The sequence below is a fragment of the Macrobrachium rosenbergii genome, chromosome 37, assembly GCF_040412425.1.
Source record: "Macrobrachium rosenbergii isolate ZJJX-2024 chromosome 37, ASM4041242v1, whole genome shotgun sequence".
Classification (NCBI taxonomy): Eukaryota; Metazoa; Arthropoda; class Malacostraca; order Decapoda; family Palaemonidae; genus Macrobrachium; species Macrobrachium rosenbergii.
Window position 1 is genome coordinate 43,482,608 of NC_089777.1, and position 15,000 is coordinate 43,497,607.

The following is a 15,000-nucleotide window of genomic DNA, read 5'->3' on the forward strand; positions in this document are numbered from 1 at the left end:
AAGGCTAACCACACACGGGTACTAATAGCAGTGCTGTTGGTGGATGTTATAATATACAGTAGATTATATGAAAAACACTAAAGGGCTGAAATCTAAGAGCATTAATATCTCCAGTCCTTATGGTTGAAATATCAAGCGCAGGAATTTTTTTTCCAGAAAAAATCGTATTCTGTACTAATGCTTCCGTCTTTTAAAATCTTAGAAAAATTTGGATAAAGTTATCTTTTGCCATAAAAATATATTAGAATATGGATTTCAAATGCTGAAAATGATCGCAGTTTAAACTGAATTAATTATATCTCATAAAGTAAAGTAACTAAATCACAGGTGCACCCTAGACGTAGGTATTAAAAGTAATTACACAATGTGATAATGTTTTCGTTTTTATTTATATGAAGTTAAGATTTTATGATTTTTCTTGTTAAATAACAAGGAATGGTAATGACCAAGTCCATAAACAGAACATTAATAATAACTAGAATGGCGTAAATAAAAAAAAATATTTTCAAGCCATTGCAAAAGTACTCCCTGTTCAAGTGATAATAATTAGAGTGCATAAATTTATTACTTTTCTTGCTTAAAAAAGGAATATTTATATCTTCACCCATCCGAGATAACAACTGTAAAGACATGAAGCAATTATTGCAGTATAAAAAAAAAAATGAAAAACCAACCAAGTGTTAAAACTAAGTGAAGGACGAAATCAGTGGTATTTTTCTGATAAAAACAGGTACAATGATAGACTGGAACAGTATAAAGGAGACCGATAAAAAGTGGAATTGTGGAAAGCAAATAAAACAGCACGAAGTACAAAATTTAATGCAGACTCGCTCTTCAGGTGTCAAGAATTACCGTGGGTATACAACAATCTGTTTTGGCAAGCTAGCAGGCAAGGCTGATGTCTTCATCCATTTAAAAAATTAAGATAATCTGAATGACATAAAACAAATGCGCTAAAACACAGACGCTGCTTCCTGCAACCGTGCAAAGAATGACGCACAATGGTCAAACAATCTTGGCAGCATAAAGTTAAAAAGCAGCTTTATACACATCCACTATTTAAATGTTAAGAATTGGCACGAGGGCAAAATCGAAAATTTTCAGTGAAAATGACGCCCCAGTATTAATGCCTGCAACAAGAAAGAAAATGCACCTAACAAATCGGATGGCGTACAACAATAAACATTAGGAAATCACTCGTCGAATGACGTACTCCGAGCGGCAACTGTTCGCGTGTCTCCTACAACAACAGAATGTCAATTATCCGGACGGATCCTGACCACTTGTTTGCTCACCAAAGGTCAAAGAACGTTGCAAAACGAATCAGAGTGAAGAAGAAGAAGAAGAAGAAGAAGAAGAAGAAGAAGAAGAAGAAGAAGAAGAAGAAGAAGAAAAATGAATAATAACAGTGATTATATAGAATTGAGACGAAAAAATAACTTGACGATAATGATTGTGTTGATAATGATATGAAATAATGTAAAAAGAGTTGGAGTGATATGGAGAAAGAAAATGAACTAAAAGCTGTGATGATGAAGACTAGGAAAGAAAGTGAATGTGTTGATAAAAAATCTATAATGATGGAAACAGTTATAGTGAAATAGAGAGTGAAAGAAAATAACCTGGATGACAATGACTACGTTGATGAGTGATCATGAAATTATTCAAAGGATAATGACGAAAATTAACAAGAGTAACGGAAATGAAGGTGATGATTTTGACAGAGATGATGTTGATGACAAAGGCGATAGTAAAAGAAAATAAGGTTGATAAACAACACAACGATGATGATTATAAAATGCTAATGTTAACTTGACGATTAAAGAAGCAATGTTGGCAACTGACATAACGAGAGAGATAACGTTTGTGAAGAAAATAATATTGATGATAATGATATTATGGCTGTGATGGACAAAAGTGTAGAAAACCTATTATGGCAAAGATAAACACAATAATGACGAGAACTCAACAACGACGTCGAGGATAAAGGTGATGATGAAGATAATAACAAAGAAAAAGCTAAACTCAGAACCATGAAAAAGGGGATAAGGAAAGGAAATTGTAATAAATAAAAAACGAACAGCGAGAAGTGAAAAAAAAAATCACACCAAAGCGGAGAGAGAGAGAGAGAGAGAGAGAGAGAGAGAGAGAGAGAGAGAGAGAGAGAGAGAGAGAGAGAGAGATGCGGAGGTGACGGCCCCAAGCGGTCTAACGGATTTTGAGGTCATCTGACTACTGCTGATGCCCAAGATGCCCACCTCTCATGGCATCCTTAAGGGCATCTCTCTCTCTCTCTCTCTCTCTCTCTCTCTCTCTCTCTCTCTCCTTAGTCCTTGAGATCTAGATTTATTTTATCCTCATATCTCTACTCTTTTCCAGTCAATAAACTGTTCTGTAGAACTTGTGTACAGGACTTTGCAATATCTTTTACATACAAGACCTTGCAGTATAAGCCTTCTATGTACAGGACTTTATAATAAAACTCCTTTGTGCAGAACTTAACCGTATAAACCTTCTATAGTACTTTGCTATATTATTCTTCCTTGTAAAGAACTTTGGATTACAAATCGTCAGTATGCAGCACCCTGCTGTAAAAATTATTTTATGTACATGACAGCAATAAAAATCTCCTGTGTACAAATTATTGATGTACTGGTCTTTGCAGTTATGTTCAGGGCCTTGTCATAAAAATCTTCTGTGTACAGGACTGTACAGCATAACTCTTCTATATAGAAGGCATTGTAGCATCTTTAGTGCACAAAACTTTGCAGCATCTTTTATGCAGAGTCCTGTGTACATGACTTTATTACACAGAATAAAGGGAAATATGGCACGAAAGTCAGCACTTACGATAATCCCATAACAAGATAAAAAACTTCCTATTCTGAGGCAATTGGCAATAAACCATTATAATGAGGACCGGAATCTGAAGAACTTAAAAGGTAAATACTCGTAAATAGATACATAAATATGTCGAGTAAGAAAGAGAATAGGTAGGAAGAGATTCCAGTGATGGGGAGTTAGAGGAAGATAAACAGTTACGAGAAATTACAAAGGAAAATAACGCTAAAATAGAAAATGATAAGAAAGGAAAAATAAAGAAAAACGCGACCGAAGGACAGATTACGTTGTTAGGGGAAATGCTTCATAAGCTTCATCTTCTGAAAATAGCAAAATCTCTCTCTCTCTCTCTCTCTCTCTCTCTCTCTGAAATACAGTCTTCTATACGTTTTGTTCATTTCATATATATATATATATATATATATATATATATATATATATATATATATATATACATATATACATATATATATATGTATGTATGTATACAGTATATGTATGTATATATATATATATATACACACACACACACACACACACACACACACACATATATATATATATATATATATATATATATATATATATATATATATATATATATATATATATACACACACATACATACAGAATATCTATACATGTATGTGTGTGCATGTCGTACATTCTCATTCGAAAGACCCGTAAGACATTTTGAAGATTCTAAAGGGATAAAAGGTTGGTACAAGAGCCACACCCACCCGTTAATAAGCAAAATACGAGTTGAGGAAATACCCACTAGTTTTAACGGCACGTTGCGTCACTCGACACTTTCCTGATTGGAGTACGATAATAATAATGATAATAAACCTGGAGCCTATGTCTTGCTTAATGAGTCCCATTTATCTATAAATTCAAAAGCGTATCGTGTGCTGGTTGTCAGAGATAAAGCAGGCCTCGTGCCAGCAAGAATAATTCTCTACAAGAAGATGTAAGGTTTCAAAGGGAATAAAAGACCTCCGGACGTGATGCAACCAACTATGGTGAATAAGTAAACATTTGTCAACCAAAATAATCTTTAAAATGATCAATCTGACAATAGATAAGAAAAAGAATAAATATGTCATTATTATTATTATTATTATTATTATTATTATTATTATTATTATTATTATTATTATTATTATTATTAACAATTCATGCCGTTCCACTGCTCTGAGGTGATGGGAATGAAAGATCCTATTTCTTCCATAGTCAAGGTCATTGTGGAGGCTAATACCACACGTCATCGGAAATGATGAAACGTTTGCTCTTTGTATTCTACTTGACCTCGGCCCCTCGTGACCCAAGCCCTTACAACAGCCTTCCCAAAAGTTCCTTAACTGAGGGTTCTTCAGGGTACTTGCTGACTGGTGCTGTTCTGTCTCTTCTTGAGGACAGCTGAGATTTATTCATGATTAAGAGCAATGACTGAGAACGATAATTCTGAAGATAATTCCCTCTCATTAATTGCCATTCCTGTTAAACGAGTAAAATGGTATAGGAAAATATATTTCCACAATCATTAATCGCCGTTCCTGTTAAACAAGGAAAATGGTACAGGAGAGTATATTTTGACAATCATTAATCGCCATTTATGTTAAACGAGGAAAATGGTACAGAAGAGTAATTTCCACAATCATTGGTGCCATTCATGTTAAACGAGTAAAATGGTATAGGAGAGCATATTTCCACAATCACTAATTGCCATTCACGTTAAATGAGTAAAATGGTACAGGAGAGTATAGCTCCACAATCATTTTTCGCCATTCATGTTAATCGAGTAAAATGGTACAGGAGAGTATACTGTACATCCACAATCATTAATTACCATTCATGTTAAACGAGTAAAATGGTACAGGGGAGTATATTTCCACAATCATTAATCGCCATTGATGTTAAACAAGTAAATGATACAGGGGAGTATATTTCCACAATCATTAATCGCCATTGATGTTAAACAAGTAAATGATACAGGGGAGTATATTTCCACAATCATTAATTGCCATTCATGTTAAACGAGTAAAATGGTACAGGAGAGTATATCTCCACAATCATTAATCGTCATTCATGTTAAACAAGTAAAATGGTACAGGAGAGCATATTACCACAATTATTAATGCCATTCATGTTAAACGAGTAAAATGGTATAGGAGAGAAAATTTTCACAATCATTAATCGCCATTCATGTTAAACAATTAATATGGTACAGGAGAGTATATTTCCACAATCATTAATTGCCACTCATGTTAAACAAGGAAAATAGTATAGGAGAGTATATTTCCACAATCATTAAGCGCCATTCATGTTAAACGAGGAAAATGTTACAGGAGAGTATATTTCCACAATCATTGATTGCCATTCATATTAAATGAGTAAAATGGTATAGGAGAGTATATTTCCACAATCATTAATCACCATTCATGTTAAACGATGAAAATGGTACAGGAGAGTGTATCTCCACAATCATTAATCGTCATTCATGTTAAATGAGTAAAATGGTGCAGAAGAGTATATTTCCACAATAATTAATGCCATTCATGTTAAACAAGTAAAATGATACAGTAGATTATATTTCCTCACTCATTAATTGCCATTCATATTAGGTGAGGAAAATGGTGCAGGAGAGTATATCTCCACAATCATTAATCACCATTCATGTTAAACAAGTAAAATGGTACTGGAGAGTATATTTCCACAATCATTAACGCTATTTATGTTAAATGAGTAAAATGGTATAGGAGAGTATATTTCAATAATCATTAATCGTCATTCATGTTAAATGAGTAAAATGGTACAGGAGAGTACAATATATTCCCACAATCATTAATCGCCGTTTATGTTGAATGAGTAAAATGGTACAGAAGAGTACATTTCCACAACCATTAATGCCATTCATGTTAAACAAGTAAAATGGTAGCGGAGAGTATATTTCCACAATCATTAATCGTCATTCACATTAAATGAGTAAAATGGTACAGGAGAGTATATTTCCGCAATCATTAATCGCCATTCATGTTAAACAAGGAAAATGGTACAGGAGAGTATATCTCCTCAATCATTAATCGTCATTCATGTTAAATGAGTAAAATGGTACAGGAAAGTATATTTCCGCAATCGTTAATCACCATTCATGTCAAACGAGGAAAATGGTACAGGAGAGTATATTTCCACAATCATTAATTGTCATTCATGTTAAATGAGTAAAATGGTACAGGAGAGTATATTTCCGAGTACAGGAGACTATATTTCCACAACCATTAATGCCTTTCATGTTAAACTTGCTAAATGGTATAGGAGAGTATATTTCCACAATCATTAATCATCATTCATGTTAAAAGAGGGAAATGGTACAGGGTAGTATATTTACACAATCATTAATCGCCATTCACGTTAAATGAGTAAAATAGTAGAGGAGAGTATATTTCAACAATCATTAATCACTATTCATGTTAAATGAGTAAAATGGTACAGAAGAGTATATCTCAACAATCATTATTATTAGTGCATGTATTACTAATTAAGCTAACTAATTGCTGGCCTTTGAAAATGTGTGTCCGGTGCAGGTGGCTTTTACGTTGACGTTGGTATTTTCTGCGGGTATATGACGCACTCGTTTGTGCCTTCTGATCATGAGCAAGATGCACGAAGGAACCGTGATAGATTGATGGAAGCCTTGTGATCTCTGTGGGTGCAGAAGGCGGGATAATTCGAACACTGTACTTGACGGTGACATCACGCTTCAAGGGAGGGGTTATTAAGTGATTATGTGCATATGTGGGCTCTCTAATGTGTATATTATAGAGGAATCATAGAATGGGTGTTCACTTCCATTTGCAGCTGGTATGATCGCTCTTTTGAGCTGTGTTTGTGAATAAGACAGCCACTGTGAGGAATGGTTTCCTGATGGCCATAGAATGTGAGTAAGATAACTCATTAACACTTGTACCTTTTTCAGACATTACATGGAATACCTATTTTACATTGCAGTGAAACCCCTCAGTTATATATTATGGATTTCTCCTTTTTAAGTGTTTATTTTTTATACACCATTTCAGGTTTTAATATAAGCTGTTTCTTTTAACCGGAATTCTGGTTGAGTCCTGTGAGGATGTATATATTGGAAGTGGTGTTCTTTTTAGCATACTGTATGATATTTACTTTGGTCTAGAGTAATCATGACCTTTTATATTTTTTGGTGACCGAGGTGTTAGTCACTAGTATTGGTTGGTCTAGAATCATTAACTCGATTGATTGTGAGTCTGAGTTTCCTCTGGTTATGACTTCGATTTTTGTGGGGTGTGAGAGACTCCATTTCATGACTGTAGCTTTTGCTGAAACACTTTCGTTGATTTTACAAATAAAGTCTAGTTTTGTATTTCAGCGTTTTAATCCAGTAAGCCTTTGTTTGATAGAGAGAGAGAGCTGACGAGAGAAAGAATGTGCTGATTGATGTCAGTCTGTGCGCTTCGGCAGATCATGGGTGTGTTGGGGAGATAGGGGGAGATATTGCACTAAGGGAGGGGAACGATTTCTTTTCCTCTCCCTTTTTGTCCCTCTCTCTCTCTCTCTCTCTCTCTCTCTTCTGTTTGCTTGAGTCCCGTTTTCTTTACGTGAGGGTAGACTTCCGTTCTCTTTACTTGAGGGTGGACTGTGTGTGTTTTTTTTTTGTTTGCCCATGAAGACTCGATGTTCATCTTGACCTACTTTGTGGTCAGTTGTGTGCTTGGCCCGTCTGTTTTTTTTCCCCATGGGGTTTTGATTTAATTGTGGGTTTAATTAGTACTTTCTTTTGGTTTTGGGGGATTAATTGTTAGAGTAAAGGGAATTAACATTGTGGAATTCTTCCTGTGTGGGAATTTTTTGGGGAGAAATTTTTTTCTTGTTTTTATCTTTAAGGGGTTTTCTTCCACAGGACTTGGGAAATTTTGTAGGTGTGATCAGCCATGAGTGAGTCAGCAGATTTATTTACAAAGAAGAAAGCTGCAAAAATGGTTAGAAGGGATAGTGATCAGAGATTCCTTAGGTCAGCCTATGGTTGTGTAGGGCCCGGAGATTCAGTCCGCGGTTTGAAGGGTTTTGTTGAAATTTGGAAGAGCCAGAGGTCGACGGTTGGGTTGAGTTCTCGGGCTCCACGGGTTCGTTGTTTTAAATGTAATATGCGGGGACACATTAAGAGGTTTTGCTGTGTTAAATATTGTGGCGGTTGTAGGCGTTATGGTCACCTTTGGTGGTCTTGTCCGTCTCTTAGACAGGATAATGTTAGGACTACATTTCAGAATTTTGATAGCTTACGTAAGTGTCGTGCACAAGTTTATTTTCATAACTTGTGTGACATATTATTGTTCCCTTCTTACCTGCATTTTTCTTCTAAGTCAGTGAAGTATTAATCCACAGCATCTCTTCCCGTAGTCAGCATCTCACGAGTTCATTATTATGAAGGGATTTATATGAAATGTAATTATATCTCTCAGAAAGGCGTAATGGAGACGAATGGGTAGCTTTTACTTTAATGATGAAAGTTAATTACATACACAAGTACAATTACGGTTACAGTTTTACTATCTTGAAAACCACTCTTGCTAGTCGAAGTTCAGTTTATTCTGGTTAAGTAGCCCGCGGTCAGAATATGGTTAAGTAGCCTGCGGTCAGAGTCTGGTTGGGACCACGGCATCTAGGGGGAAGAACTGCGTCTTCTTGTATTGGTGACTAGCGACTCTTATGATTCTTCTCTGGCTTCGTTCTGCTCTGGAACCCCTACTTCTCCTTGCTATCTTCCATTTCCTCCTTTGAAGTTACCTCATTGGAAGATGTTATCTGTAAGGCCTCCTCGAACAGCTTGATTGGGAAGGACAGTTGTGGGTGTTGTTAAAATCTCTCCTTAGAGAATTAGATTGGAAATGACCTCAGGAAGAGTAGTTAGTAATGCCTCCCTAGAATGTCTAATTGGAGAAATGGTGAACTACTTCACTTTGTCCAGCCCCTTTTTCCTGGAATTTCATGTAAACGCCTCCTATTGAAGGCAGGGTTATAGATATGGCTGGAACGTTAACTCCTGACGAGGTGCTCGGTAATGCTTGGTCAGCTGAATCGTGAGGGCACAGGTTCCAGATTTTATGATTGGTTTTATGACCCTGGGCGCAATATACTTGCTCACTGTTTTGAGTTCGTATAAAGACCGTTTCCTGAGGTTTGCTTACTTGACATTTCTAGCCTTGTAATGCATAACAACCAAGGCTTAATTGTTGTTCTCTCTCTCTCTCTCCTGTCTTTATTCTCTCTCTCTCTCTCTCTCTCTTCTCTCTCTCTCTCTCTCTCTCTCTCTCTCTCTCTATTCAATCTTTCTTTATATCACTACATAAAGAAGTTCCTCAAGGGGGTTTTTCGAGGGGATCTGGTGATCGGTGAGCATGGTGTAGAGACTGATCAGTTGTAAAGGAAAACTGGATGGGTGTTTTGTGTGATATAGGACTTCTGGGGAACCCCAGAGGCGAAGCCAGTGGTAAAAGGTCTGTGTATGGGGTTAATGTAAGAATCTTTATTGATACAGGTGCCCCTATTAATTTGATGAATTATGAGTTGTACCGATGAATGTTTTCCGATCGTTCTTTGAGACCTGCTAAAGAGACAGTATGTGATGTTCAAGCAAATAGGTTATGGGTTTTGGGATACGTAGATGTGGGTTTATCTCTTTGGGGTAGAACTTTTACAGAACCATATTTGGTTATATGAGGGGCTGCTTTGCGAAATATTTTGTTACTGGGTCATCCAGCGTGTCGGAGACTCAAAATCTCGGTTCATACAGGGGTATGTGGAATAACTGGTGTTTTTGTGCCTTACGAGGGAATGAATGTGAATGGAGTAGATGACGGTAGTGGATCGGGTGTGCATGAGAATTTGCAGGTGGATTCTGTACATGTTTCGGTGGGTAGTAAGTGTTATAAAGGGGTTTTGTCAGACGATGTGGTTCTTGGTCCTGGTATGGTTGCTATGGTGAAAATTCAAGTGAAAGGAGTGCATAAATCCAGACAGGTGTGTGTGGATGAGTGTAGCGAAAAGCTGAAGGGGGTAGTGTGTACAGGTTCTATAAACAAGGTATTGAGTTCAGGGGATACTTGGGTGGAATTGCTAAACTGTAATGATTCCGTCTGAAATTATCAGAAGGGTACTTATGCAATTAACTTTGTTGACTGGGTCCATGAAGATAATTCAGTTGCTATTGTCGGGGATTTTTGTAATTTTTCAGAAGCAGATTTACAGGCTAGGAGGCAGATTTTTAAGGATAATTTAATCAATGCTGATTTTAAAGAATATGTTGAGGGTGTGGAGGATGTTCTGGATGAGTTTGCGGACTTAAAGGTGGTGAGCTAGGGTTAACAAATGTGTTAGAACACAAGGTTCATTTAGAGGATAAGACTAAGCCTATTTTTGTCCCTTCATATACGATTCCTTTTAAGATTAGAGAACAGGTAGAGCAAGAGGTTAATATGTGGGAAGAGGAAGGCATTGTTAGGCCCAGTTCCTTGCCTTTTAATTTCCCATTGTTAGCAGTGCCTAAGAAGGATGGTTCAGTCAGATTTGTGTGGACTTTAGGAAGTTGAAAGAGAAAACAGTTCCTGATCGTTACCCTGTGGCGTGTTTGCCAGATTTATTTGTTGAGATTGTGGGCTAGAATATTTATTCTTCAATTGACCTGATGCAAGAGTAGTTGCAAGTACCACTTAGCAAGGAGAGTCGAGAGTACACGTCTTTCTCTTTGCCGAAGAGGCATTATGTGTTCATGCGGATGCCGTTTGGTTTATCATGTAGTCCTATGACATTTACTAGGCTAATGAATACAGTTTTGCATGGCTTGTTAGGGAAGTCCCTATTTATCTATATGGACAATATATTACTGCAACTGATTCGGTAGAGGAACATTTAGAAGTTCTTAGCGAGGTTTTTAGGAGGCTTAGGTTAGCGGGTTTGAAGATAAAATGACCTAAGTGTAATTTTCTGAAGAAGCAGATAGTATATTTGGGTCATGTCATTTCTAAGGAGGGTGTTAAAGTGAATGATGATAAAGTTAGGGCAATTGTAGATTTTGCTACTCCCAAGAATAAGAAACAGATTCGGTCTTTTTTAGGCATGGCTGGATATTTTCATAGGTTTGTGAAAGGTTTTTCTACTTTAGCATCTCACTTGACAGATGTCCTGAGGGATGATGTGCAGTTTGTATGGGGAGATGAACAACAATCAGCCTTTTAGAGTATTAAGGATGCCTTAGTGAATCACCCAGTGCTGAAGTTTCCTGATTTGGAACATCCTTTCACGCTGGTGACAGATGCCAGTTACGATAGTATAGGGACCTGCCTTATGCAGAATTTCAATGGAAGACTCCATTCGATTACATTTTACAGTAGGAAGTTTAAGACACGGGGTAGTAATGAACGGTTATGGCCGGTAGTGGACAAAGAGGCCTTTGCCGTAGTGTCTAGTTTTGTTCATTTTAAGATGTTATTGATGGGCAATCAAGTAGAGGTTCTTATGGATCGTAAGCCGTTGATGGATCTTTTCAATAAGCCAGATCTTTATGCTAAAAGAGCTAGGTGGTATCTGATAATCAGGGATTTTGATGCCAAGTTTAGGTATATAGAGGGTAGACATAATTTTGGCAGACGGGAAAGCGTTTCTTAGAAGGGAATTAGTTAGGAAGGGTTATAAGTTGCCTTTTGCAGGGCTTGAGTTAGAGGGTAATTTGTTAGATAGGAAGATTAGATACAGACTGAGAAATAGTGAGGATAAGGGTGATACAATGCAAATAGTTGTTCCTAGGAGTTTAGTACCTATGGTTCTGGATATTGTTCACTGTAGGTCTGGCAGTCCGCACTTGGGTATTGAGAAGACGTATCAGAATATATGGGGACAATTCTTTTGGAAGAATATGCTCACATCAGTGGAAGACTTTGTGAGAGGTTGTTCAGTTTGCAATATTTGTAAGCCATCGAGGGTCGCTTCTTGTAAATTGGGTTCATTTCCTATTCCCAGCAGACCTTTCGCTAGGGTCCATATGGACCTTTTGTCCAATTTCTGTGAATCTAGTTATGGCCATAGGCACCTGTTGGTGGTTGTTGACGAATTACAAGGTTTGTAGAGATTTTTCCTTTTAGAGGTATAAAACAGCGGAGGAGGTGGCAGTCACGTTCTGTGATGGATATATTTGTCATTATGGGGTTCCTGAGGTGCTGATTACAGATAATGGGAGAGAATTTGTGAAGACGTTAGAGTGTCTTGCAGATGTAATGGGCATTCAGAAAGTTACTATTATTCCCTATAGACCAGAAGCTAATGGCTATATGAACAGGCAAATAGGAAGGTAACTGAGGCTCTCAGAATGACTGTAGGGGGCAATGACGTAAATGGGATCGATATGTTCCACAGGTGCAGCATAGCAGCAATTCTATGGTTAGTGACGCCACTGGGATGTCTCCCAATGAAGAGCTGTTTAGTTACCCAGAACGGGGCGCATTTGATTTATTACCTTTTCCATCGGGGGATGATACAGTAAAAGTGTTAATCTCTATTACTAAAGAGAGATATGTGCGTCTTGTCTTGCTAAGAATCTTGAAATGAAAACTCGGGATATGGTTGATAAGAGTAACGCAAAGCCAGATAGAGTTAAAGTTGCTGTGTGAGATGGGTTTTTTGTGAAAATAAATGTCAGGAATCAGTTGAACTATAAGCTAGGTCCTAAATTTGAAGGTCCTTTTCGAGTTGTATAAGTAAAGAAGGGGAATAGATTTGTGGTTCTGATTGAAGGTGCTGGTATTTGCAAAATGAGTTGAGTTTTTTTTAAACCTCTCATACCATTACTAGTATTTGCAAAATCAGTTGAGATTTTTATCAAAAGCCTCTCATACGACTACTGGTTTTTGTAGAATGAGTTGCGTTTTTTTAAAAGCCTCACATACGACTACTGATATTTGCAAAATGAGTTGAGGTTTTTTTTAAAGCCTCACATACGACTACTGGTATTTGCAAAATGAGTTGAGTCTTACGACTACTGGCATTTTCAAAATGAGTAAGTACGCTCTCTAAAACTTCCCACGTGATAAAGGTTTTTAATTGGAGCAAAGATTTTCTCGAAATTTTCCTTCTTGAATGAAGGTATTTGCATAGTAAGAAAGGATTCTCTTTAAAGCATACCTCACAACGGAAAGTATTTACAAAACAAGGCTCCCTTCTAAAGCCTCTTACACAATTGCTGGTAATCTTACAAGGAGTAAGTACTCTCTCTATATAAGTATCGGTTCTCTATAAAGCCTCTTACACGATTGGAGGCAACCGCAGACTCTTTAAGATCCTCTCTAAAGCCTCCCGTACTACTGAGATTTGTAAAATGTGTAAAGATTCTCAATGAAGCTTCTTATAAGAGTCAGGATAACCTCAGCATGATAAAGGAGTCTCTCTCATGTCTTAAAGGACTGAAAAGGAATCGGATAATTAGTAAGGATCTTCCCTCAAGCATTCTGCACGATAGGAAGTATTTTCAGAAATAGCAGGGTTTACGAACTACAGCGCTCCCTCCCTTCCCATGAAACCTTGATTTCAAAATCTCACCATCTGATTCAACGCAAAGGGCAATGGAAGGACATCCCAAATGTCCAGACACGAAGAAAGCAAGACAAGGCCGGGAGAAATAAGAATGGCACATGTAAAAAAGAAGCGAATTCCAAACCTTGGAAGTAAAAGAAAGAAGGAATAATCAAGAAGTACGATCAAAGCAATATAAAACTTCATTAATTCCGGATAAATATCTCTAAACGACTGCGCGGACAGCAGAGCGACTTGCAAGCCACCTGATCGATTACCTTGAAAGGTGGCGATTGCAATTCGCGCTGTCACACCTCAGGTACGCTCAGGTGAATAAACCATTCAGGGCCAAAAGAAAAATTACCGGGATACATTACAGCTGCGGTCCTGACTACCGTTATCTAACCCTGTCTTTTTTTATTATTATTTTGTGGTTGCTTTTGCTTTGGGTAGATCCCCACATTAACTCCCCGGCTCATTAATTTTCTGTACTCTTTTCCACACACACAAATACACACAGACACAAGCACAAACACACACACACACGTTAGTCATACAGCTGGTCGTTCGAGCAGCGAAGTGTGGAAATATATATAAATATATATATATATATATATATATATATATATATATATATATATATATATATATATATATATATATATATATATATAAAGCCTATATATATAGTATAGAGAGAGAGAGAGAGAGAGAGAGAGAGAGAGAGAGAGAGAGAGAGAGAGAGAGAGAGTTTGTAAAGAAAGTGGAAGTGACATCATAAACCCAAACTTGTTTCTAAGAGAACGTCTCTTCACAACATTTTTTCACCATGAGAAAATTGGTTAGGTGAAACTTGTTTTTACTTCTGCAATGAAAGTTTAGCTAATGTATGCACTGATGGTTTGGTCAGGCCAAGTATTTGCCGTGAAGCCACCCATCTAATGTGAGCCCGACGTTGCATTATTGCTCATGCTAGATGTGGTGTCACAAGAACACGTTTCTGGCATCGTTTACAGGCAAGATTTGTGGTGAGCAGCCAGTACTGATGACTAATGACTACTCTGAAGTCGTCGTGCATGTTCATCTAACGTGACATCACCTAAACGAACCAGCGTGACTTAAATGTTGTCGTTAATGAAGGTAAAACCGAGACTACCAAGTGCGGAGTTTGCTGGTAAGGTGCCAAGCCGATGCTGCCATAAACGCTTTTGTGACACCGGCTTTAGTTTCAAGGTCAAGGATTACATCATAAAACGTCATCACCGGAGGGGACAACGAATGAGGTCTTTGTTACGCTCCTCTCCTTAGAATGGCGTCACATTTCCCTGTCTTACGTAATGTATGTCATTCTGAAGAGGGATTTCCTAGCGTGGTTGTTATGTGTCGACATGTGGACATTGCGCGGCGTTTTCTCTCATCATTTCTTTCCTCTTCCTGTTCTGGTCTTTTCTAAACCTCACACAATTTTATTCAACACTTGAAACACATGCCCTTTTCAGAACATATATTCACTTCATCCCAGACACCAGTCATAATTGCTTTTATTTATTCCAAAATTATTTTTATGAT